This window comes from Anser cygnoides, chromosome 2, assembly GCF_040182565.1.
Source record: "Anser cygnoides isolate HZ-2024a breed goose chromosome 2, Taihu_goose_T2T_genome, whole genome shotgun sequence".
Lineage (NCBI taxonomy): Eukaryota > Metazoa > Chordata > Aves > Anseriformes > Anatidae > Anser > Anser cygnoides.
Genome location: NC_089874.1, coordinates 113,266,724 through 113,290,784, shown reverse-complemented (window position 1 = coordinate 113,290,784; position 24,061 = coordinate 113,266,724). Strand labels below are relative to the sequence as shown.

At 45.4% G+C, this 24,061-nt stretch overlaps 1 long non-coding RNA gene across 2 annotated transcripts; it reads left to right on the top strand.

The window, feature by feature from the left end:
- The first annotated feature begins 4,972 nt into the window (after window positions 1-4,972).
- LOC106037619 (uncharacterized) lies at window positions 4,973-16,138 on the top strand. 2 transcript variants are annotated; one of them, XR_010829635.1, is made up of 4 exons: window positions 4,973-5,910; window positions 6,615-6,670; window positions 12,926-13,382; window positions 13,969-16,138. It is a non-coding gene; the product is annotated as an uncharacterized lncRNA (long non-coding RNA). The 2 variants fall into 2 exon arrangements; XR_010829634.1 differs by having other exon boundaries at window positions 13,966-16,138.
- The last annotated feature ends 7,923 nt before the right edge of the window (window positions 16,139-24,061 follow it).

Here is a 24,061-nt window from a genome sequence, read left to right as displayed (position 1 = left end):
TCAGGAAATTGCAGAGAGCCACAAGGTCACCACTCGGCCTCCTTTTCCACAGACTTCACAACCCAAGCGTCCTCAGCCTCTCCTCACAGGACATGCCTTCCAGCTCTTTTAGCAGCTTTGTTGCCCTCCTCTGGACACTTCCAAGGACCTTAATTTCTTTTTTGTATTGCGGAGCCCAGAACTGCACACAATACTCATGGTGAGGCCTCACCAATGCTAAATATAGTGGGAAAATTGCCTCTTTTGACTGTTTATAATGCTCCCCAAGATGCCATTTGTTCTCCTGGCTGCCAGGGCACGCTGCTGGCTCATGCTGAGCCGCTGCCACCAGCACCCCCAGGTGCTTTCTGCAGAGCTGCTCTCCAGCCGCTTGTCTCCCGCTCTGTGCCTGTGTCGGGCATTACCCTGCCCCAGGTGCAGCGCCCGGCATTTTCCTCTGCGAGCTTTATTCCTGTTTATCTCACAGCTGGGCAGTTCCTCCAGAAGGATGCTGAGAGGGAAAGTCCAGAAGGATTACACCCTGCCTTCCCCTCACCCACCAAGCGGGTGAACGTACGGAAGGACCCATCCCGCTCCCGGTCCCGGTCCCTGTCACGGCCGGTGTGGCGGCGGCCCGCCCGGCGGCCCCGCAGTGCCGCCCAGCGGTGCGTGCCCGCCGCGCTGCCCGCCGCTCCCCGCTCCCTTCCCCGCGGCTCCGGGGCCTGAGGGGCGCAGGAGGCCCGGGAGGAGCCGGCCGGAGCCGGGGGGCCCCGCCCGGGATCGGTGCCTGCACCCGGGCTCCCTCCGTGCTCGGCCGGGGCCTCTGTCACCGCGCCGGCTGCCCTTCCCTGCTGCCTGCCTTTCACCACCTCGGGTTTATCACCTTTCCTCTCAGCCGTACAGCCCTGTCCTGGGGCACTGTTGTGATGTTTGAGCAGTTCGTATTTTCTCCTCTACCACACGGATGAGGAGCCCCGTTTCCTCTCTGTTTAGACCCTTGCATTGCAAGATTTTTTCTTTCCCCATCCAGGCCAGCTCCGGCGACAGTAAATATCCACGCAGGTACCCCTGCAGTGGGCACCCCCGGGCGAGCAGGTGGGACATGGCCAGGAAGCTGGGACCTCTCTGAGAAGACACCACTGGTTCACCAGCCTGCGGCCCTGCTTTGCACCTCCCAGCGCAGCAACAAAGGTCAGGCCCTCAGAGGAAAGCGGGCTTAGTCTGATGTTTCTTTGCCAAACGTCTCTCGGTCTGAACTATGCCGTGCTTGAGGTTACGTGTGCGAGCGTGAGCACACCCGGTGCAGGACGGGCTGGGACCAGGACGCTGCCTGCCTGAGAGCGCCAGGCTGCTGCTGCTTGGCAGAGCACGCAAGAGCTGGCGACCTGCCCAGAACACCAGCATGCCCCAGGAAAGGTAAAACAAACAAACAAACAGAGAAATGTAAGCAGAAATGAGCTCTCAAACAGGCTTCCTTACTTGGCTCTGAAGATTAATTATTATTATTTTTTTGTCTTGAAGTCCTCCTGTAAGCGACATCTGAGGACAGAAAAAGTGCTGCCTGCCTACCTTTGTTCCCTGTGGCCGCATCTCCTGTGCCAGTCCACTCACTGCCCTTGAATTCCTCTTTTTGTTTCTGAGAAGACATCGTTTTGGGCTCAAAGGCAAGTCCCAGACACTCTGCCCTCAAATCGGTGATACACCCTCTCTGGATCTAGCCAGCCTCCTCATGAAGGAGCGAGGATGGAGGCAAGGGGCTGATGCAGCGAGGAGGCTGAAAGCAAAGCATGCTGCACGGTGAAACATCTGAGATGAAGCAAGAGAGGCAGCAAGGAAGGGCTGCAGCACACAGGCTCTGGCTTGAATCTCCCACCAAAGGATACCAGGGACAGTGACCCAGGGATGGAAACATGAAGTCAGGAAGTGTCTGATGGCAAGAACTGTGGATGCTTCTTAGGGAGATCTCAAGCACCAACAGTATCAGAACAAGCCCCAGAACACCTGTACGTAGTTGTCATCATTTCAAACAGATTTCAGCTAAAATCCTGAGTTTTTACCAAAACGTTTTACAGCATGGGACTGCAAACTTTTGATCTGATACTGCAAGTCTTAAAGCCAAATCTCCTGTGTCCCCAGACTGCAGCTACTTAAAATATCTTCAGTTTTTTTCTTTGCATATTTCTCAACTGAGTGGTGGTATGGCGCCATTCAGATTACACCATTCAAAATAGCCATGGCCTGAGGTGATCAGATTTTAGGAAAAGTGTTTAATGTAGGATCTATGAGCAGAACTGGAATGTGACAAACAGTTTTATTGAGCTAATTCATTGCACCAGTTAGGGTCATTCACAAATGTAATTATGGCATAATATTTAAGCTGTTGGGTTTTTTTTAGACCCAAAACTCCACAATGAAAATTTAGAAATACTTAAAAAATTAAAGGAAGAAACAAGAATGAAGACATTAATTTTGTTTCCCTTTAGCAGAAGAGATTTATCATCAACAGATACAAAATGAACCTTTATGTTGCACATTTCAACCACAGATTTTAAAGTATGTTATAAAAGGGGTCAAGTATCACTGGCATAAAAACTGAATTAAAACCAGTGGAATTGCTCTCTGCAGCTCTGCCAAGGACATAAAAGCAGCATTAAAAGCTGTTAACTGTCTTGACTCTTAATTCTCTGCATATCATGGACTACACTGACTCTCACTGCTGTAAACCGGGTAATCTATGCTGAGATATGAAGGTGAAAAAATGCTCTCTATGCACTTTGGACCCTAGTGAGGATCAAAACACATGACCGCATAAATCAAAAGGCACTGCATAAATCAAACGCGCTGTTCTTTTCTAAAAATTTTCTTTAGCATTATTAAACCGTGTAATAACTTTATATTTGACTTAGCCTTGGAAAATTTTCTTTAGAAGAGTTTATAAGCTGCAGACACTGTTCCTAAAGCCAAAGAACAGATTTTTTGCTCACAGGGTTCTGCACGATCAACTCATGAAAATCTCAGGAACAATGGACACGGCTTCCTTTGGTTTTGTCTATGTCAACACGAGGAGCTGCTTTAAGCTGTAGCTACAGCGTATTCACGGCACTCATGATGCTTCCAGACCACCAAAGCTTTTTTACTTCATTCCTTACATTTGTGTTTTTCCTAGAAACAATGCATGCCCATGGCTGTGTACATTGAAATACCGTTAAACATTTGTGTGATTTAGTAAGGCAATGCATTTTCTGACCACTAAGGAACCGGAGAAGTTTCAGAAAGCATTGCGGGACTCTTTGGATGGTCTGAGACTGAAGGTTTCCTAGTGCCTGGTCTATCCACTGAACTCATGCTGCTATTATACCACATAGAGGCTCATTCCTCAAGAAAGACTTTCCAACGTCACTGCAGTATATCCAAGTAATTTCTATTCCATAATCAATGAGACAAAAATGCTCTAGCTATAGAATATCTGCAGCATTTTGTAACATGTCGCCCAAATAGCAGATCTCTGACACGCCGAGTTGGCTCAGCTGGAAGACATTTATGCCTCAGGCCTTGGTCTCAGGTCGGCTGTTGATACTAACAGATACTTTGAAGGTAGGGAAAGGAGTGCCTCGTTGTTATAATTGCTGTCCTTTGGCTGAAATGCTCAAACGAACTGCATTTTCTTCTGCTGAGAGCTGTTTATCCCAATGTAAATGTAGATACAAACAAACAGAAGATGGCTGGTGTTTTCAAAGCCCAAGAGTCGGTCCCGGCTTCCTAGCATGGTTCTCAGGCTGCAGAGGCCAGGCTCTGCCAGCTCCAAGCTATCATTACTTCACCAACTTGGAAGCCACTTGGGATTTGTTTGTGTTTCTGTGCTATTCCCATACTCGAAAAGTTTTGAAAAAATTAATCTGCCCTATGACTTCATAGAATCACAGAATGCGTTGGGTTGGAAGAGAACATAAAGACCAGCCAGTTCCAACCCCCCTGACATGATCCACGTGATCAGGTTGCCCAAAGCCCCATCCAGCCTGGCCTTGAGCACCTCCAGGGATGGGGCATCCACAGCTTCTCTGGCAGCCTGTGGCAGAGCCTCACCGCCCTCACGGTGCAGAATTTCTTCCTAATGTCTAATATAATCTAACTTGCCAGGGGGTGGCCAATAACTTTTGGATAAATGGGAGCTGAGTCCCTACTGAAATCAGCAAACCTGAGCTGCAGCTGACATGTCAAGTGAGAGTAGTTTTACTCTGAGAGACTTTATCTGTGGGATGAGCGATGCCCAGAGGTGAGACTTCTGGCCAGGAGTCCATCCTTCAGCTAAACACGTTCCAGCGGCAAGGCTGTCCTGCCTACTTATGTCTGGATTTTTCAATGTTTTCGAGCTACTTGAAGTATGGGTATAAAGTGTATGAGGTAAAATCACCTAAAACACTAGCTCATAAAACATCTGTTAACTGTCTAACAAAACAAGCGTGAAACAACGATCCATTCTGTTTGAGCAAGGCATTCAAGGGTGTCATGCTGCTGAAAGCTGACTTTTTTCCCTTTAAAACTGAAGAATTTCATCTTTATGTTTCTACGGGAAGGCTTCAAAGTCCTCAGCGCTGATGGGAACGTCAGGACAAGCTCGCACACTGCGTGGCTCACAGCCTCCTGCTGCTGAAAGGCATGCGTGGCTCCTATCAGCCTCCTGTTGACACCAGCCACCCAGTGACATTTGTCACCTGGCAAAATCTGGTCCTGCGTTAACAATAGGTACTGTGCAAATACACAGCTGAACGCCTGACGGTGTTTCTCCTATGCCACTGAGACCACTACTGCTACGTTTTCTTTCATTTTGCTCTGTCTTTTAAGAAAAGGCTTACTTTAATAAATATTTTTATATTTATTTTATATTTATGTTTTATTTCACATTTGTATTTTAAATTTTAATTTATAAGCAGTCTCTTTTCAACAATAAAAACATGAAGAAATGTTTTCCTGGGGAAGAACAAAGAGTTAATTTTTTACTGCTTGGCCCCAAGTGACCCCTTGTTCCCACTGCCTTTGAAATTACTGGAGTTTGCTTAGCCTGAAAAATTACAGCTATAGGAAAACTTACATTTCAGTGTTCTATTTTAAAAAGGAACAGCAGAATTTTAAAAATAGCATCACCATTTTTTTTTTCCTGACTGTGGTGTCTCCAGCCCAAGTATGTTGATGCAATTTCCAAAGCACTAAGAAATGTCTTAGGTCACATTTAAGTCAGGTCAGCCAAATCCAGGATCAGTGAAAAAATGAGTTGTTCATCTGTTCTGGAATGAGATCTTTCTTCCCATCATTCTTAGTTATAAAGATATCTTTTGTGTGGTTGAGGCTAAATTTAAGCCCAGGCTGAGTGTATTTGTGTACTATCTATGCGTGTTTTATGCATCAGCAGAGCACTCCATTACTGGTAGGCTGCACACACAATTAGGGCTTTATGATCTTTGAAGTCGGTTAATACAAAGATTTATGTATTTGCAGCAATAAAAAGCCTGTGAAGTCATGGGGATAGATGTTTTGTAGACCTACAGTCCGATTCTCCTTTGAGTGGTGTTGGTTTAGCTCCACTGTTTTCAGTGGCATCCATCCTCACACCATCTGAGCACCAGAAGAGCAGAAGACGGAAACCCATCCCTCAGTGCATGCCCGGGGAGGTCCGCTCCTAGAGAGCTCGCTTTTATTTCAGACCACTGGGGAAAGCACCAAGAGGGAGAGCAGGCTCCACGGCAGAAATCAAACCTTGCAGCACGCTTCTTCCACCGAGCAGCTCACAGCAGCATCCTCGGGCTGGCACCGCGGAGGGGCCGCTTCACCGGGGGGCTCCTGCCCGCCCGCCTGCCCACGATGCTCCCCAGGGCACGCCAGGGCGCAGGAGGGCAAGGCAAATCCACAGCCACGTGGGTGAAAATGAAGGAAACGGTAAGGCGAAATACGCTCATTTAATACGTGCACTGCTATTTAGTAAAGAAAAAAAGGTTTTATAGGCGCTTTCTTTCCTTTCCAAAGCATTTAGCTACTGCAGGAGGCTTGAAAAGTAAAATGAGTTGAGCTTCAGCAGATCTATAGTAGCAGTTAACTAGCAAAGGAAAGTCCATGTGTAGCTGTTTCCTGGTGTTATAATGTTTTGATAACAATGGTACACAAAGACTTGTTTTGTTTAGCGTGCGCCATGTTGCTGCATTTCAGACAAAGTCTCAATTCACTGAGTTGAAGACAAAGTCTCGATTCTTTCAGTTTGAGGCAAAAACCCGGGATGAATGTTTGACAAAAGCATGGATCTGAAACATCCCAAACTGCAGGAGTAAGGAAGCAGATTAGTATCAAATTCTACTTCCAGCTATGAAGAAAACAAGGAATAGACAAACATGCAATTTTTAATTGGAAGGACAAATTTAGGAAAAAATGTTCCCCCTCAGCATTCCCTAGCTAAGCCTGAAATCCTGAAGTTGAAAATATTCTTCCTATGCCCTGCTCACCCTCCCTACCCCAGGGAGACCTGTCCTCTCTGGGCTGAGATTTGCTCTCACCCAGCAGCCAGTTTCCCTTCAAGAGCAGAGCAGTTTTGTTTACCACCCCCAGGTGCAAACCTCATTAACTGATGTTTACTTCTTTTGTGTTTTCAGCTTTCAGTAATGAGCCGGGTTAATGGATAGTGAAGATGGCGGTGGTAGGGAGAACGGTAAGGAAAGTTCAGGAGCTGGTTTTACACCTTTGAGCTTTACAGGCTCATAGGCATTATGGCTCTCAGCCATTTAGCTACAAAAAAAAAAATTAAAAAAAAAAAAAAGAGAAAAAAAATATGGTCCTTTTGCATAGGTTTTGGTTTATTGTGTTTTTTCATTATTATTATTATTATTATTATTCAGGATGGTGGGAAACAAAGCATAGCCAAGCCCCTGACATTTCACAAGTTATAAATACTGTACAAAATTCTACTTCTGGCACCGGAAAATGCTTTCTCCTGTTGTTCAAAGTGACTCCAGATGCTGATGTACTTAGTATACAGCGCAAGTAACCGGGCTGGAATGAAAAAGCACGGTAATTGAGTTTACATTCATCTGTCAATATTCCTAAGGGACAGACTGTTCCGTCTGCCAAGTCTGCTCTGCTTATGCGTGCATATCTTCAGCGGACTGGAGATTCCCACAGTGGAGTCTCCCCTGTGAGCAGGGGATCTCTGCTGCTGTTATCGGTGGAGGTGGTGAGCACTCCAGTTCTGGTCATCCCCCCGTCTCCCACAGTATGGGGAGGTGGGATGAAGTTTTTTTTCTGGAAATGAAAGAAAAGGTTGTGGTAGAAATGAGGATTTCAGTATCAGATCTTCCCCTGGCCCAGGTTCCATATTAGCTTCTCTTCTATGTATTTGACTAACCGCTGTCCCTCATTTGAGACAGTTCCATGAGAAGGGATGTCTGTGCGACTTGACCATACAAACAGCAGCAACCTCCGTCCCAAACACAAGAGCAAATCGATACCCATAACAAAACAGACATGAGAGAAGAAGCTACTATGACCGATGTCCCGTAAATCTTGGAAAAACATGGAAGAAAGAAGAGATGGGAGAATCTGTGAGACAAATCAGCAAGGGAATATTTGGTCCTAGGATCTGGGAAAATTTTTCAGAGGAAAACTGAAACAAGGAGCCTCTTCTGCTGATTTGGGGTGACAGGAGCTGGTCAGCACAAGGAGAGGAATTGCCTCCTGCTGATAGCTTTCTTCAGCCTTCAAAGTGCATCTAACTCAGGGAAGAAGTGGATCCACCCCAAATTCCCCTTCTAGTAGAAGAAACCCTCAGCACGTTGGCTGCAATGCCATGCTGAGGCACAAGTCCATGGATAAAAGCATCTGGTTCCCAATTTGAAAAGCAAGCAGCTGCCAGTGCACAACAGGTCTGAGGCTAAATGGGTTGGATCCACGGTGCACGCACCATGAAGCTGCTATGGATGGCTGCAGCGAATCTTATCTGTCAGATATAAAACCGGGAGGACTCACAAACACACGCAAGGGGAGGTGGGACCCTTTGTGCCCGGCAGGTCACACCCGCACGGGCCTTGCATAGCTGGGCTTCCCTCTCTGAGCTCTCCTGGTCTTAAAGTGTCTCGCTGAGGAATCTGGCCTGGCCAGTGGCAAGCTGCAGTTTCCCTCACAGACTACTGTGAGCATCTGGGGTTTTACCATGGGTGGTGGTGCCTGCGGTGAGTATGAAAGCTTGCAGTTAGGCAGGAACCAGACCTGATGAAACAGAGCCCAAGCATTTCACCCAGCTAAGCAGGAGCAGGCCGGCTCCTCCCGGCCTCCCCTGCAGAGGAGATGGGTGGGAAGGAAAGAGCCGGCCGTGCGGGCAGGCAGGAGGCGGCCAGGCACCTGGAGAAAGGGCAAGTCTGAATCCCAACAGCTGAGCCCCTGAGACCTTCTGAGCATGAGCAGCTACAGCTCTAGCTGCGGAGCTCGGATGCCTCTTCCTTTGCTTTCCCATGAGGGAAGGACACTTGTGCTGGCACCAGCACAGGTAGGACCCGAAACCACAGTTAGAAACCTCACTCTGCAGGTACCCACAGGGGTCCTCTGCCCACACCTCAAAGCAATGACGTGCTGTTAGAAGGAGGGGGTCAACTCTGGCCATGCACAAACACATTGTGCTGTGGCACCTGAAGGTAGATGACCGTGTCCTAGTGAGGGTGGGATACGTATCTGAAGGTCAGGCCACGTGGTGGCATCTCCCACCGTGCAGGGGGCTTCTGAGGCAGGGGGCTTAGCAGTGCACCAAACTTTGGCCAGCCAAAGAGGAGCCGTGCAGCAAGGAGAGCAGGTTCCCAAGGGTCCTGGCTGCGTGGTGGGTGCGCCATGGGGCTGGCGTGCCCTTCCCATCCCGACAGCCACAGCAGCTGCGGGGCCTGCCCGTGCTCCCACGCCTCAGGCAGCCATCGCTGCAGTGAGAGATGGGGAAATGGGAGAGGCGAGCTAGTGGGAAAGGGGTAAACAGCGTTTTGCTCAAAGTGGTGAATGTTCTTTGCTCAGCAGTTGTCCTCAACCACCCCAGCGTCCCAGGCTAAGCAACCTTCACAAAACTTGTCCGCGCAGAGGCTGATCCAAGCCAACACCTGTAAGGGAAAGCAAACAGGAGAGTGGACAAATTCACCTCTTTTAAGGCTGGAAGATTGCCACCCATTTGAAATATGTTCACAAACCCAGTTTTTCCTCCTTTGTGCCAGGCCTTTAGGACACCTCCTCCTTATGCTCCTACTCTATAAAGAAAGGGAAATAACTAGGAAGTTCAGTGCCTCATTCCTCCACTCACCTCTGCTCAAAATTTACTGCAGTACTACAGCTGTGGTCCTCAGCTCTGCCCATTCTCAGATTCCCTTGCTCATCCTCAGTTCAGCCTAAAGAAATAATCAGCAATGGCATTTTCCTCTCTTTGCACTGTGCAAGAGGGCCGCGTTTGGGTCTCAAGCCTTTGAGTACTCCTCTAGGCACGAGCGTATACTTTCGCAAAACAAGGACTCATCCTCCTGGGCAAAATGGTCCAGGTGGGAGTTAGAGAACCAAATATATTTATGTGAACTACATAACACTTTTTGATAATAGAAGAAATAGTAAGCTCTATTTCTATTTATGATAGGGTAAGTCACAAGGATAAAATACGAGCTATTTACGCCCACCACAGCCCTTCACCTCCCAGAGGCACAGACTCGGAGCTTGAAGGAGCCCTGCCGCGGGGCATGGCAGCGAGCGGCAGCCCCATGCCTTTGCCAGGAGGACGGGCTGCAAGCCTGGAAGCACGCGAGCAGCTTTTCCAGCTGCCATCAGGGGTTACCGTGCCCTGGCTCTCATCCCCAGCCCTGAGTGCTGCCGCTGGTCGCCGTGCCCCGGTGTGCAGGGCGCTGTGTCCAGTTTCGGCTGCGTGTTGCTGGGCTCTGCTGCCATGGTTGTTCCCTTCCCCCTCCACATCCATTGCTGCTGAGTGCTGAGGAAGGCAGCAGTGGGCAAAATAAAGGGCAGCAAGCAGCCTTGTGGCCTACCTGGTTTTTGTTATTTTTTTTTTTTTTTTAACTCCCTCTCCAAGCCAGAAAGTTCCTCAGCACGAGCGAGCCAAAATGAACCTTGGCACCAGCACCATCTTTCTCCCTGCCTGTTAGAAACAAAATGTTCCCCAGCGTCCACGGAGGTTTTTCCCTCAGCCGATGGCCTCCAGGCTGAGCTCCTGTTGCTCTGGCAGGAGATGCTGAGCAATGTGATCCGCTGGGATCTCCGGAGGGCACCCTCTGGAGATGCACCAAGACTCGAGGAGCGGTGCCCCCCTGTAGCAGCAGCAGCCGTGGAAGGGCCGTGACGTGGGTGCCATTGCTCACCATCTGCACAACGTCCAGAGCCTTTGAGCCCGCACTGTCTCTAGGCACCGGAGTGTATCCCTAGTGAAGGGTCAGCGTTGGAGCCGTACAGTCCAGTAATTCTTCTGTTTGGGTATCTTTATTTTTTATCAACAGTACTTATTATTATTTGATCTTACATTTATTTCCAAGAACGATGGCAAGGAATATGGTTAAAAAGATAACAAGATCTTCAGGAAGGAAAGAAATCCACACATCTCATCCTGGATTACTTTTTTTTCTGTGTAGTTTTATGCAGAGAGGAAACTGAAACAATCACAGGCTGTGGATGAACACCAGCTACCAAATTTTATTTCAGAAGAATATTGATAGGAAATTAAGATTATCACGGGAAAAGGACATAACTTTTATTGAAGCCTATGGGAAATGCCGATCACCTACATGCTTCAGTAATCCAGCATATGTATGGTATTTGTTGGATAACTCCCCTCTGCACTCTAACCTTCTTCACCCAAAAGCAGAAGCTAAATTCATTCGTATCATTCCCACACTAACAATTACAACAAAGCAGATGTTTCAGCATATGCTTAGAAGGACTCTTCTCAGTCCAGTGGAAAGGAGAAGTATCAGTGAGAAAGGAAGGCCGTATCTTTCACCACCTAGAAAACAATTATTTGGCTGCTGTGAGGCTCTTGCTCTCCTCAAAAAGCAGATGGGTGCAGAGAGCAATTAGTGTAGCCAGAGTTTTCTTAATATCTGGGATAAAATCCTAGTTATCAAAGTGAAATTTTTTTTCTGTCCCATACAGAGGGATATTTTTTCTCATTATGTATGTATTCTGTCCAGTTCTGGGGTGATGAGCAGTAAGCTTCCTAGCAAACATCAGATTAGAAGAGTCTTCTGTATTTAGGAATATCTTACTCACCAGAAGTATATTTAGTGAACTGTTGATGGATGCCTTTGCTTCAGAAAACAGTAAAAAAAGCTGGTTCTTAACATTTTGAGATTAGAGGTGATGAATGGCATCTTGCAAAACCGGCAGTGTCCCTGCTTTCTATCTTACCACCCTTTCCACTGTACTCCAGGACCACTCCAAAAATGGCAGAAGAAAGCATCAGTGATACTGCTTGTGATCATTTGTATGGGGAGATAATCAAACTGAATTTTGAGAGGTAATGGCCACATGCTGCAGGTACTGCCATTATAACCGCAAGTACTGCAGGCTTCCCCAAGTTCACCCATTTTCTAATTCCTCCACTGGGAATTGGATAGGCCTGTGGATGCACAAAGTGTCTTATGCTGCTGTGGGTTCTAAAACAGAAACAAAAAATGCTCAAAACTTATTGCTCATGCAAAGGCCATGCTTCAACTTATATGCAATGATAGGGAAATACAGCTCTGTGTCCAGATGTGTTGATCTACACAAAATCAGCTTCATTGTGCTGTGTGGGGCTGTCTCTATAATACAACCTGACATTTTCAAAAGTGGAAAGAGTTATGCAAGATTACATGTTCCTCTAGAGACTGAGTTAATTTCAAGCCCCAAAGATAACCGTGAAGCCTTGTGCTGGTTCCGCATATTGATGCTATGAAGCTAAACTTCCTATCCGTGCAGCAACCTTACCAATCATAGCAAGCAGAGGGGATTTTCATCTGAAATCAGGATTTCTCTCAGTGCTACTCACTATTACACATTCAACTAAGACAAGCAATCTTTGCTACTGTCATGACTTTCATTCCACAACCAAACTGAGGAGATGTTTGTTAAATATCAAATTCCAGTCCTTCGGACAATTAACATGTTGGCAAGAATCCTGCTGCGATATCTGTTGGCCAGTCATTAGTACATTGAATTATGCACACTTGCAATTTGATCTTGACCAATGCAATTTCCTTTCCTTCTTTAGGAATTCTTCCACTGCCTTTATGCCCAAGGGATAGATAGAGACGATAGCTGTATACAGAATGCTTCAGTTGTGAGGCTAATACTTAAAAGATGATTCTACTTCTGTTTATAGTGATGCTCTGCTCTACAAAGTCCATTGTAACAATCTGTGACATTTAGCATTAAAAAAAAAAATAATAGGAAAATGTACTTGCATTTACCCAAAGGGGCTCTTTTTGTAATTTATTAAGCCCGTGTCTTTGGTTTATGTGAGGGACTGTGGATTATCTATGACAGAGGGGCAGAATGACATGCAGAGAGTTGTCATTCAGTAGGATCTGCATCTTTCCACAATAGAAAAAAATATGAGTTTTCCTTTAAAGGTAAGTTAGCACTATCTAAGCATATAAGAAAGCAGATTTGAGTTAGCTGGCTGTGGAAATTACCTTAACTGTATGTGCCATGTCAAGTGGCAGGATAGTCCAGTGAAAGGTTTGACTCTGTCCCGAGTCACAGAGCACTTCAGAGCTCAGGTTGTGCAGGCCAGGGTGATCTTATCAAAAATGGAAACTTCTGAGGAGGTATTAGAGCTGTACCTGCAATAAAAACATTGTTTTAGATTGTGATTTATGCTTGTATGATATCTGCAGATTTTTTTTTTTTTGGTACTTTAATAACTTATGGTAAGTTTAACTTTTTTTTTTTTTCCTTTTTATAGGGCCTTTGGAAGTCAAAGTCATTCATCTCAGAGACAATTCTCTTTCCTGTGTTCTGTGAATTTCTGTGTGAGACTCCCTGAAACATTCACTGTCGGAAATGACCGCGGCTTTTCTCTTGTTGGTTTCTCCAGGAAAGGTCAAGGCAGGCAGCCAGTAGGACGACTGGACAACGTCACTGCTTTAAAGACCTGTGAGTTCTCACTGACACTGAAACAGTAACGGGCGACGGAGCATTAGGAGAAACTACACTGCAAAAGCAGGATGAAATTTCAAGAGCAGATTGAATAGGGAAAAGGGTTAGGAGGGTTTAGTAAGGCAGAGGGAACAAAACCTGATTTCTCCTAACCACTCTCCCAGCTCCGGGATCTGGACTACATGACTCCTACTTATGTCTGACATCATACCTCCACCCCAAAGCTGAAGGAATAAATGCCTGCAAACAGTTTGTGTTACTGAGTAAGTGGCAAGAATCTGGGTTTCTTTTATGTGTTGTAGGGTCCTGCCCCCCCGCCTCGCTTTTTTCTCCTTAATAAACAATATAGCATGTCCAATTCCTTGTGCCCCAGTCCTTAAAACACTGCCATTTAAGCTACAGAGCCAGTTCCTGACATACTGGAAAAGAGCAGATTTAGGATTCTTGGTGTAATCTTTTTTGTCCCTCCCCACGCGCACGTGTTTTCTTACAAACTCTTCCATGACACAGTCATATTGCCGACTTTCCCACAGGATGCATGCCTCATGCTGTACAACACAGGATAATCACACCCAGTGGCAGAAATAAATTAGCATAGCAATCTTAATCTGGTATTTCCTAATTTTCCTAATTTCCTTATCCTTCAATGCTCAGCCGTGCTAATCTAAACAATATTCTTTAATGTAATTTTTGTATGTTATCATTTAAATATATGTATACGTGTTTGTCTACCTCTCCATCTATCTGTATCATCTCTTAACGTATTGGTAAACACAAAAGAAAAAGATAAAAGTTGTTTGTTTTCTATTCTTTAGGAACCGTTTGATCTCTCCTTGCTTGTTTTAGCAGCTGCCTGACTGTTTTTCCTCGTATGTAAACGTCAAAGTCAATCAGAGGTCAAAGCTCTGGACGAAGACAGACTAACGAAAACAATGGTGGCGAGCACATGCGATGCGAAGGAGCTGAGGATCTCGGTGTAGCACATCACCTCCTTCCAGATGAGGGGGGAAATTATCGACGTCTTGGACGCAACATTTCTTGATCCGGACATTTGATGTGCTTGTCAGGGCTTGAATACTCATTGGGAAATAGGTCTCGCAGAGAACTGAAGGGTACAGCCACGTGCTGCAGGACTTGACATTCTCTGGCTATTCTTGGTTCAAGTGATCTGGAAATAGCTTAATAGATTACCGTAAAAATGCTGGAGAAAAACAGCCTTTTTCTGGTTTCTGTCAGATGCAGAAGGCTTCAGGGGAGGGCATAGGTTTTGATTCCCAATGTGCTATTCTCTATTCTGTTAAAGGGGAAATCAAAGAGAAAGGAAGCCCTGGAGAGGCAGCTTCTGCAGCAGAGCAGCATGGAGCATGTTCCGTAGACGTGTGCAGTGGTGGCACAGGATGTGTCTTGAGTTTGTGCTTTTTTTTTTTTCCCTTTGGGAGAACATCTGCCTTTTCCCTGTTCATCTGTCGGCGGGATCAGGCCCCTGCTTGTGCAGAAGCCGGAGGATGCTGGTGGCAAAACATCAGTTACAATATCATTTCAATTATTTCCCTCAAATATATTAGCGTGCATTTGTTGCTTCTTCCACACCCGCAGCGAATTAAAAATTGAAATCAAATAATGCCCAAGTTACGCTTAAGCTAAAAGCCAAACTGTGAACACTGGGGCTGTGGGCTGTGCCCAGAGACCCTGCCCTACAAGGCATGAGAAAGACACGTTTCTTTTTCTCAGGGAAGCAGAGGAGTTTCCCACAGAAGCCGTGCCTGTGCTGCTCTGGGACTCGTGGAGGGGTAAATGACCGAGAGCAATGGGGGAGAATGTTACAGGCCCATCAGGCAGGTGCTGTGGGGAGAGAGCACCTTTTTCTAGCTATGGGCCTCCTGGCAAGGGCTAAGAAGAGTTTCAGTCTCAGGAAGTATTTGAAACTGTCCCTGATTCAAGGAATACGTGGCTTATTGTCCCTTGTTAATGTGGTCAGAAGCAATGTTGTTCTCTGTATCTTCTCATTCAACAACCTTTTTCTGCTCAGTTCCAGGCCATTTAGCATCATCCTTTCCATTAATGATCTTCCCATCAGTTTTCATTTTAGCTGAAAGTATTAATTTTCAGACCAGTTTCAGTGAGTTTTGCAAGAATTTTGCAAGAATTAAAATTTTACTCACTTTTTCATGACTATTCATCACTAATACCGTTCTGTTTACCCCTAACTTCCATGTCCCTAAGCATTAATGCAAAACTGAAGAAAAAAAATACAGCAAGAAGTCAGTGAGAGAAAAGAAAGAAAAAGTGTGAAGTACCTCTGTGAAGAGCCGTGTGGGTGCAAAGAGAAGCTAAAAGGATGCAGGGAGAGAAGCTGGGAAACAAAAGAGGAGGAGAGAAGCTGGCCGGGGGCTGCCCTGCTGGGAGGAAGGGGAAATGGGAGCAGAAATGGGAGCAGGGAGATTAGGTACCGTCTTCAGGCAGAGGATGGAGAGCTTGCAGGGATGGGGTAAGGGGCAGGAAGGAAGCAAATAAAGAGTGCAGGGGGATGAAGTTTGTGCAGTGAGAAAAAGAGACTGCCTTAGTAACAGCATTTCGCATTGCGTGCTGGTGGACTGCATCGTGTGTAATCAGCTTGAAGTAGCCGTCGTGATTCTTCGGGAGACGACCTAGAGAAGAGTATTGTGGCTTTATTTGAATCCTTTCCTAACCCGGGGTCTCTCCACATAAAGGCTGAGCATTGTGCTGCACTGAGTGACAACTGGAGTGTGTTGCGTTTTGTGCATTGTCATTGATTCTATATGCCTTTTGTGCCGTGCCTGCTGAAAACAAAGGTCAAGTACCAGCAGATTCTGTTTTCTGTGAGATTTAATTAAAGCCTGAGGATAAAGGCAGAGTGCTAGAAACAGCTACTGAGTGTGAAAGATGTTTAAATTTGCCTTACTATATTTTCAATGTCAGTTTGTCCATAGCTGCTTTGTAATTATTTTTTATTTTCTTTTGATGAAATGACAGGAGAGTAAACATTTTAAAAAATCCAGATGAGCCTTATAGATGGTATCTTCTGTAAGTAAAGCAATTGTTCAATACAGGCTTGGAAAGAGGTGCTAGGAAACAGAGTGAGGAAGCACACTACGTAGGATGCAACAATTTCTGTTCATAGTTTTGGTGCTAGTAATTTAGTGAGTGTAAATTGTAGGGCTCCAAATGGACTGGGTTGCATAAGGTTTTCATATCCCTTAGTGACAAAACAGCAAAGCTTATTGTATTAGTCTGCAGTGCTTTTGAAGCTTTTGATTTTGCCATACCTACAGGGTTTTTTTTGTTTAAATAACAATAAATAAAATAAACCAAAACAAAATCTTAAGAAAAGCCGGGTTATTGAAACTGGATGCAGTTAATTTACTGGCAGATACCAAACATGAGATCCCACACAGCTACTCCACTTCAGCACGCACTGATCCTTCAGCTTAGCAGGTGATAAGGCAGGAATTCGTGCTCAGCTGGCGATAAGGCAGCGCGTAGCTGCCTCTGGAGCACACAGAAGCGTCATGCAAATCTGGCAGCGCTCGTGTATCAAGTCGGCAAGACAGACAGGATGAAGTCATACGTCTACGGGCGCAAGAAACCATCCAGTTTACCCACAGTTTTGAAATTATGTATGAGTAATGCAGCTACTTCTCCCAGTGTAGGATGTTGTGTACGGGACAAGTCTTGCACACTGTGAGTCTAAAACCAGCCAGCTCAGAATACGCCATAAACAAAGAAAGTCCGGGGACCTGGAGGTACAGGGCAGACCACGCTCCAGCACCACACATCCCTGGGGGGAACTACCCTCCAGAGCACAGACAGAAACTCTCTGCAGGTGCAAGTGGGGACGTGTTTCACGGGGGCAGCCCCTGTGGTGCTGTGGGATCACCGTGAAACCATTTAATTTCACGTGGAAGCTGGCCAGCAGAGCCCCTAGCCCCTGGCTGCTTCACTGAGATGCTCTTTTTAGCGAGCAAGCTGCTGTGCGGTGCCGGGCGGCAGGCCCCCGGACTTCCTGCGCAGCTCCGCGCCGCTGTGCAGACATCCATGCCTGCAGACATGAGTCATTTTGGGGAGTCTGCAGGGTTTTGCAACAGCCTGAGCAGGACATGACAAAGTCGGTAGCAGAGAGTGTGCTTGAAAGAGCCAGGCAGCCCCACCGTGCTCACACGGACGCTACAAAGACGACCCCGTAAAATGATCTGACAGCTGCTGGGGATGGGTGGGAGCGCAAAGCTCCACCTGGCCAAGAGCTGATCATCTCCCCCATGTGCACGAGGCTAGCATTTCTTCCCTCCTTTCCCTTTCCCTCCTGATGGCTTTCCCTCGCTGCTCTTCCAGTCTCAGCGATGCTGAACGAGACGCCGAACAAGGGGAGCACTCGCAGCGGACAAGACGCAGGACGCAGGCGCTTTTGGCAGAGGATGCTCTCGATGAGGGTTTGCAAAACTGATTTAGAGACAGTCGCAGTTACTGCTGGCCGAGTGATATGGCAGCAATGTTTCAGTGCCTTTCAGGAGTGACTCAAGAAGGAAATAGTAGCAGCTAACCAAAAATAATCATGTGGTCATCAAATAGGAAAAATATTGGCCACAAGACATTCTCGGCGTATTTCCCCACAGTGCAGATAACATCAGTGACCACTGACTGCTACAACTGCATGAATTTTTATAATTGGTTGGATTTACATTTCCAATTGCTATGTTCAAACTACTGAAAGTACAAGGAACCAGACTATTATGGAGCCAGGGGTTGGTTTAGTGAAAAAGTCTTGGGTTTAAGCAGTTCCTGGCACTCCTTTGCGGTGGCCATCGTTTTATCCTCATGTGAAGGTAGCGGCATTACCCTATCTGTGCCCTACACTGCCCGCAGTGGTCCAGACCACGCCGGCACCGCCGGCAGATGCGGTTGTGCAATGCAGTGGCTGAAAAACAGCTGCACGAAGCTGCAGCAAGACGGGCTTCGAGGCCAGAACAAGTAAGGAGACGTTTCCTGGAGGCCAATTTCCCTGCTGTTGGTACCTCAGGTATCTAGCTCGAAGCTGGCCTGGGTAAGTCTGTGGGGGCAGAGCTGTAATTCCCTTTTCAGCACACGTATTTGCAGGTACAAGGACAAACTTCTAGTCTTGCCACATGGGACTAGCGGGCAGTTTGGGCTTGCAGTGGGAGAAGGCAACTGCTGCCACTCCAGCCAGCCGCGTTGCACCACCACGTCTGCTACGTGTGGTGTCGACGTGGTCTGAATTACTGCGGGCGTTTTACAGCACAGATAGCATAACGAGCATGAAGTCACGGCATGGTCACAGCAACGGAGTGCTGGGATCTACTTAAAATTAGATAAACGCAAGACATTTTCGCGAAAGCAAACCCAGACTCCATAATGGTTTGGGTACAGTACTTGTAGTTTTAGTAATTTGTCGAAAAGCACTTATTTTAGTTCTGAATTATTCTGTAGTTTCATAGAAATTGGTCATACAGAGAGGAATATGTGATTACGGAAGTGTAATAACGTAACTCTTCACAAACACTGCTTTTGCATATGCATTTTCACGGGTACGTGTTTGTTTCACAAGACTCCTGAAGGAAAGCTCTGCTTGCCACACAACCTTTTGTTTCTGTGGTAAAGGTGCCACAACTTTGTCTAGAAGCAACTTGGCAAGCATTTGTATGGCCACAGGCCATGAATGAGTCAATCACCTTGTACTTTTTTTAATCCACTGCTTTACAGGACAGCCTAATCTATTCTTATGTCAGACTGCGAAATGTTATTTTGTGTCATCAGACATCTGCTCTGAAGAAAAGGACGAACATGACTTTTCAGGAGATTGCAGCACAAGATTTGGACACAGGATTTTAAATGGGATTCTGCCCTTCAAAAAAATTTCTCTCCGACAGTCACTCCAGAAAAGAGATGAGATTCCAGACAAAACGTAGGACACACAAAACCAAGCTCATACAAGTATTTTAGATTGTTTCTAAGCATTTTTTTTTTCTTTTTACTTGCTTCCTCCTGATTTCCAAGCTCAGAATAATGCCTGTTATCTGCACACTCACCCACCCCACCTATTCGATGTGCAGGGAAATCCCACAGTTCGCCATCGGGCCAGGTAGCTTGCTGTGGATTCAGTGGGTACTGGCAGACCGTTCTGGGCTGGTGGGACCAACCTCCCTGCTGGGCTGAAATCCTGCTCCGTGCCCAAGGGAGAGGTGGCTGCACCACCAGCAGGGCTGGAAGTTCTCCTAACCTGCGCCAGGTGCCCCCGTGTGCTCAGGGACAGTTTAGGATGATTTTGGCATTCTCCGGGCCTGGTGGATGGGCTATCTTGGACCGTGTGGAAAAAGCAGGCTGAGCTGGCTCTTTTTTCCCTCTGCCTGAGAAATCAGAGTCAAGGACGTATTACTTTGGGTCTACCCCACTTTTGAAATGGGTGTCAGGAAGAGGCCAGCTCCTAGTCCTCGGTTGTCACTTTGTCAGGCTGGTTTTGCTCTCATCAGATTAGCAATCTGTGAGCCCATTTCTTCCTTTTGAACCAGTTTAAGGCAGTACTGCCAACTTGAAGCAATCAGAGTAATAACGAGGTAAAGCTGATATTAAATTACCCCCTTCCAAGCAGTAAGAGATGAGTTACCCAACAGACATGCAGGGTGTTTTGCAACAAGAGGTAGGAAGTTTGGTGTCTTTTATCTCTGAGGAGGGAAGGGAGAGAAGAAAAAGCAAGATTAACCCTTTGGTTCCAGACCTGAGAAAGCTTGCCCATACTTTCCAACATGCAGTATTCTGTGTATGATCATACCTATAAAACTTCCATTTATACCTCTCGGATTGTTATGGCCAAACAAAAATAGAATTGTAATAAAAATCAAATGAAAATCTTCTCTGTCCTTAAAGACTAGGCTCCCTTGAATCTCACAGATGTGCTCTAAGAGTATAGAGCTCCACAAACACAACTACAATGGTCATGCTGGTGTAAAATAACAATTAGTTGACTGTCTGTAGTGGCATGAGATTAACAGAAGAACTCAAAAACTTCCTGAGCATGAACAAAATCAGTAATTCGGCTGCTGTGATTTAACTATTAAAAGCCACCAGAAATTACTAAATTGACTCATTTATAATTCCTGCGGTTGAAATGAATTCAAACTATTTGTTGGCGACAAAACTTTAAAAAATTATCTTTTTTTAAGTATCTCATAGGTAGTCCTTTGAAACGTGGATTTTTAAAAACTGCACATGTGGTGCCATTTGCATGCATGAAGTTTAAGGCTCAGAAGCAAGATAGAAGCTATATACAATCACATGAAGATTCATGATACTAAAAAGTTGTCTATAACTTGTCCTGCAAAACTTTCGATGGTGATGAGTGTCAAGAAATGCAACTTCCATCATTCTGTCTACAGAAGGGTCATATAAAGTCAGCACCTTTTATTCCAGCAAAGTTATAAAATGTGTAATTTAGAAGTTAATTATCTGCTGAAGCCTGAAACTGTTAAATATTTCCCAGGCCCAAGACAAAAACAAAGTTTTTTATGGATTTGACACAGTCTTCAGCAAAAGAGCAAAGCATTTACAGGCAGTGTAGATATTTAGGACAATATACATAAAACTAAAGCCAGGAGAATCAAAGCTAATTTACTTTTAAACTCAGCCTGGTTTACTTTTCAACTATTGCCTTCAGAAGAACAGTTTCAGTAAGGACTGCAGAACTAATCCAACCACAGGAAATGTGATATGTGTATGTGGGTGAAGTAGGAATAAGGTGGGGTGGGAGAAAATTGTTCTGGGAGAGAGCTTAGGAGTAAGAACTGAGGAAATAGGAAGAACAATTCTTAATCTTGTAGATGATTCATAGCTAACAAATTAATAGCAGAAAGTCAGACTCATGATAGCTTAATCTACAAAGAGGTCTATAATGACTGTAATCACTCTACTTATAATGGAAATAAAAAGATACAAATAATTCCCTGTTGTTTTAAACCCTGATAGATGATACCGTGAGGAGATTAATTTTTAGCTCCTGCTTTAATATAATCCTAATTTTCTGAAACCATTTTTTCAGGCTAAAGCTTTCCACGTGTGTTTTTTTGTTTGTTTGTTTGGGCTGAGAGTTGAGTTTGTTTGGGTTTTTGAAGATTTCAAGCACAAAGTACTTGGGCCATTTTTAAGCTCCAGGACAGTGAAAATAAAAAAGCTTTTTCCCAGGGCAGAAGAAGAATTTCTGGCATCTTAACGTTTTCTGTACCCACCAAGTGGCTTCAGTGGGAAAACAGTATTTGCCACGGAAATAGTCCTTATTGAGGTATGAAGCTTTCAGCATTCCAGTGGAATTTTGTTTTGATTTGATTTAAAATCGCTTGGTGAGCTTTTGCCATACATTGGTCACAGTCTTTTTTCTGTGCTTTTAAAGCATAAAAGCACAGGGAGCCTACGCTGTATACGCATTCGCGGTTGATATTGGCCTGAGCCATCTGGTGACCAGATATTTACCCTGTGGATTGCTATCTCTCTCCGGGCTCACAGCTCCCCTCCTTTCCAGATGCAGCACAAGTTGCTTTGGGAGGGCCTACACGGAGCTGTTTATACAACCATGCCCTTGTCTGCTGGCAGCAGACGCATCTGTGTTTGCACTGGAGCAGACGATCCCATCCAGTTCACTTCCCGGCTTGCAACACTTTGTTTTCAGTGGCCCAAACCAGGACACTGCAAAATTTCCAAAAGGTGATTTTTTTTTCTAGCTCGTTCAAGAGAAGCCAACAAAGATCCAGGTGCCCCATTTCTTATTCATCACTCACCATGCACAGGCTGCAGGAGCAGTTTTTTCCCAGGTTTCCTGTGCTAAGCGCAAAGCAGAAGTGCCACTGTGCGTGGAAGTGCATGGTGCTGGAAGAGGAAAGAGCAGGAAACTTTGTCAAGGAGCTGGGACACATCAGAATATGCCAGGTCATGTGCCTGGAGCCCTCCGTCTTTATTAACATTAATGACACGTACTTATCTACATAGGTATATATTGCAAGTTTTCAGCATCTACAGAGGTTTGAAAGATAGTACTTTGGTTGAGTATATCCATGCCAAATTCTCTTTTGATTGATTATATCCAAATTTGTCTTCTCTTGCTAGCAATTTTTATTGTCAAGGCAATTTCTATTCTGTTCTATTTCCATTCTGTTCTACTTCTTGCATTTTTCCTCATCCTGGAAGAACCAAAATGCCTTTTCCTCCTGTACTAAGTGTTATGACTAATATCTGTCACTTCTCGGTTTTGTCACTCCCATCGGTACCACTTTTTAACGTGTTCACTACCTCAAGCATCTTGCACTTCTAACCTACAGCCTGTAATTCCTTCAGTTTTTCCAGCATGCAGCCCACGAGGGAAGACATGCGGTCAACAGTGTGACTGGAGCTTTCGGTTAGCTACCAGCTACTATTGCTACCAGCATTCGCCACCTAGCGCAGCTTTTTTTTTCAGATCTTGCAAGTACACAGAGCTCAGTGTTGGTGTGACTTTATCAATACCTAAGGTCAGTTCAGATATGCCGACGTGCCACCAGTCCTTGATTGAAACACTGAGAGCGCCTGCGAAAGGCCTTTCTGGTGCACAGCTTTGTCAAAACGTTTTGCCTAAGGACTGTGTTTGTTGTCCACAGCCTTCAACTCAGCTTCAAGAGATATTGGCCCACACCATTAAGTGCCCTGAAGACTAGAGCTGAGGCAAACCTGAGTCAATATTGTATGGCAAACAAGGAAAAAGGGTGGTGGACCAAAGGCAGGCCTCACGTAGTGTGATTTAACTGCTGCAGGTTTCGTGCTGACTAAATAGGAAGTTGAATGTGAAGGTAGATCCCACGTTACCAACTTGGCCTAATATGGTGAACAGGATGTGGACTTATTTCTGCCTTGTGTAACTCTTCTGAAGTCAGTACTTACATCAGAAGTTAGCGAATCCTCGCCTTCTCTCACTTTCTGTGAGTGTACTCTTTTTAAAGACGCACAGTCGGCGACCTAAGAAATCGAAATCGAGATGGCCTTTAACCTTACTACAGGGTCTCTCACTTAGTCGTCCCTAGCTTTTTCATGAGAGGGTGGGGGGTCACGGTGCCTGCTCAGAGAGGGCCCAGCTAATACTTGCCAAGTACTCCATTGCTGTTTTGTTCTTGCTTTTTGCTAACTTCCTGAAAGTGACCTTGAAACCTGCTATGATTTGAAGTCTTATTACTGTAATGTACAAGAATGTTACTTACGTGATAAATGCTATTACATGTACTTTTTACGGTATAATGTAGTAACTCTATTTTACTGACTTCTGTATTTAATAGGAAATTGTGATCTCTGTCAAGAAATCAGCTTTTCAGTCAGTGTCAATTTGACATATTTGTCAATAGTTGTCATATTTGACATATTTGACATACTTTGTACATATTTGTATCACACTAATAACAGAGGCATTCAAATATCTCATAAAATAGGCAGACAACGTATGCGAGGACTATGATTCCTGTTTTATTGAGGATATCAGTTTGTCTGCGTACAAAGCATGGACACGAGCCAACACAGAGACACCTTCCCGTATTAGAGGCTGCAGGCTTTTGAAGAGAGAAAAAAAGATCTTTCAGGCTTGCAAGCTTAATCAGCTCAGTGTTATCAGGTGAAACATGTGTCGAGTAATGGCCATTTCGCTCAACAAAAGCCAGCTAATTTCCAAAATATGGGGCGCAACAAACGCAGGAAGAAGAAATTATCCATTTTTAGTTTATTTGTTATCCGGAAGCAAAAACAAAGTAAGACATTGTGTTCAATGCATTATGACTGCTTATCTAGGATGGAACTTCATATGGTTCCTAAGTGTCCAGTGCTAGACACACGCAAGTTCCTTATCATAAAGATACAAACAGTCTGACTGCAGCTCATGAAAATATGTTTCAAGAGCAAACGTGAATGA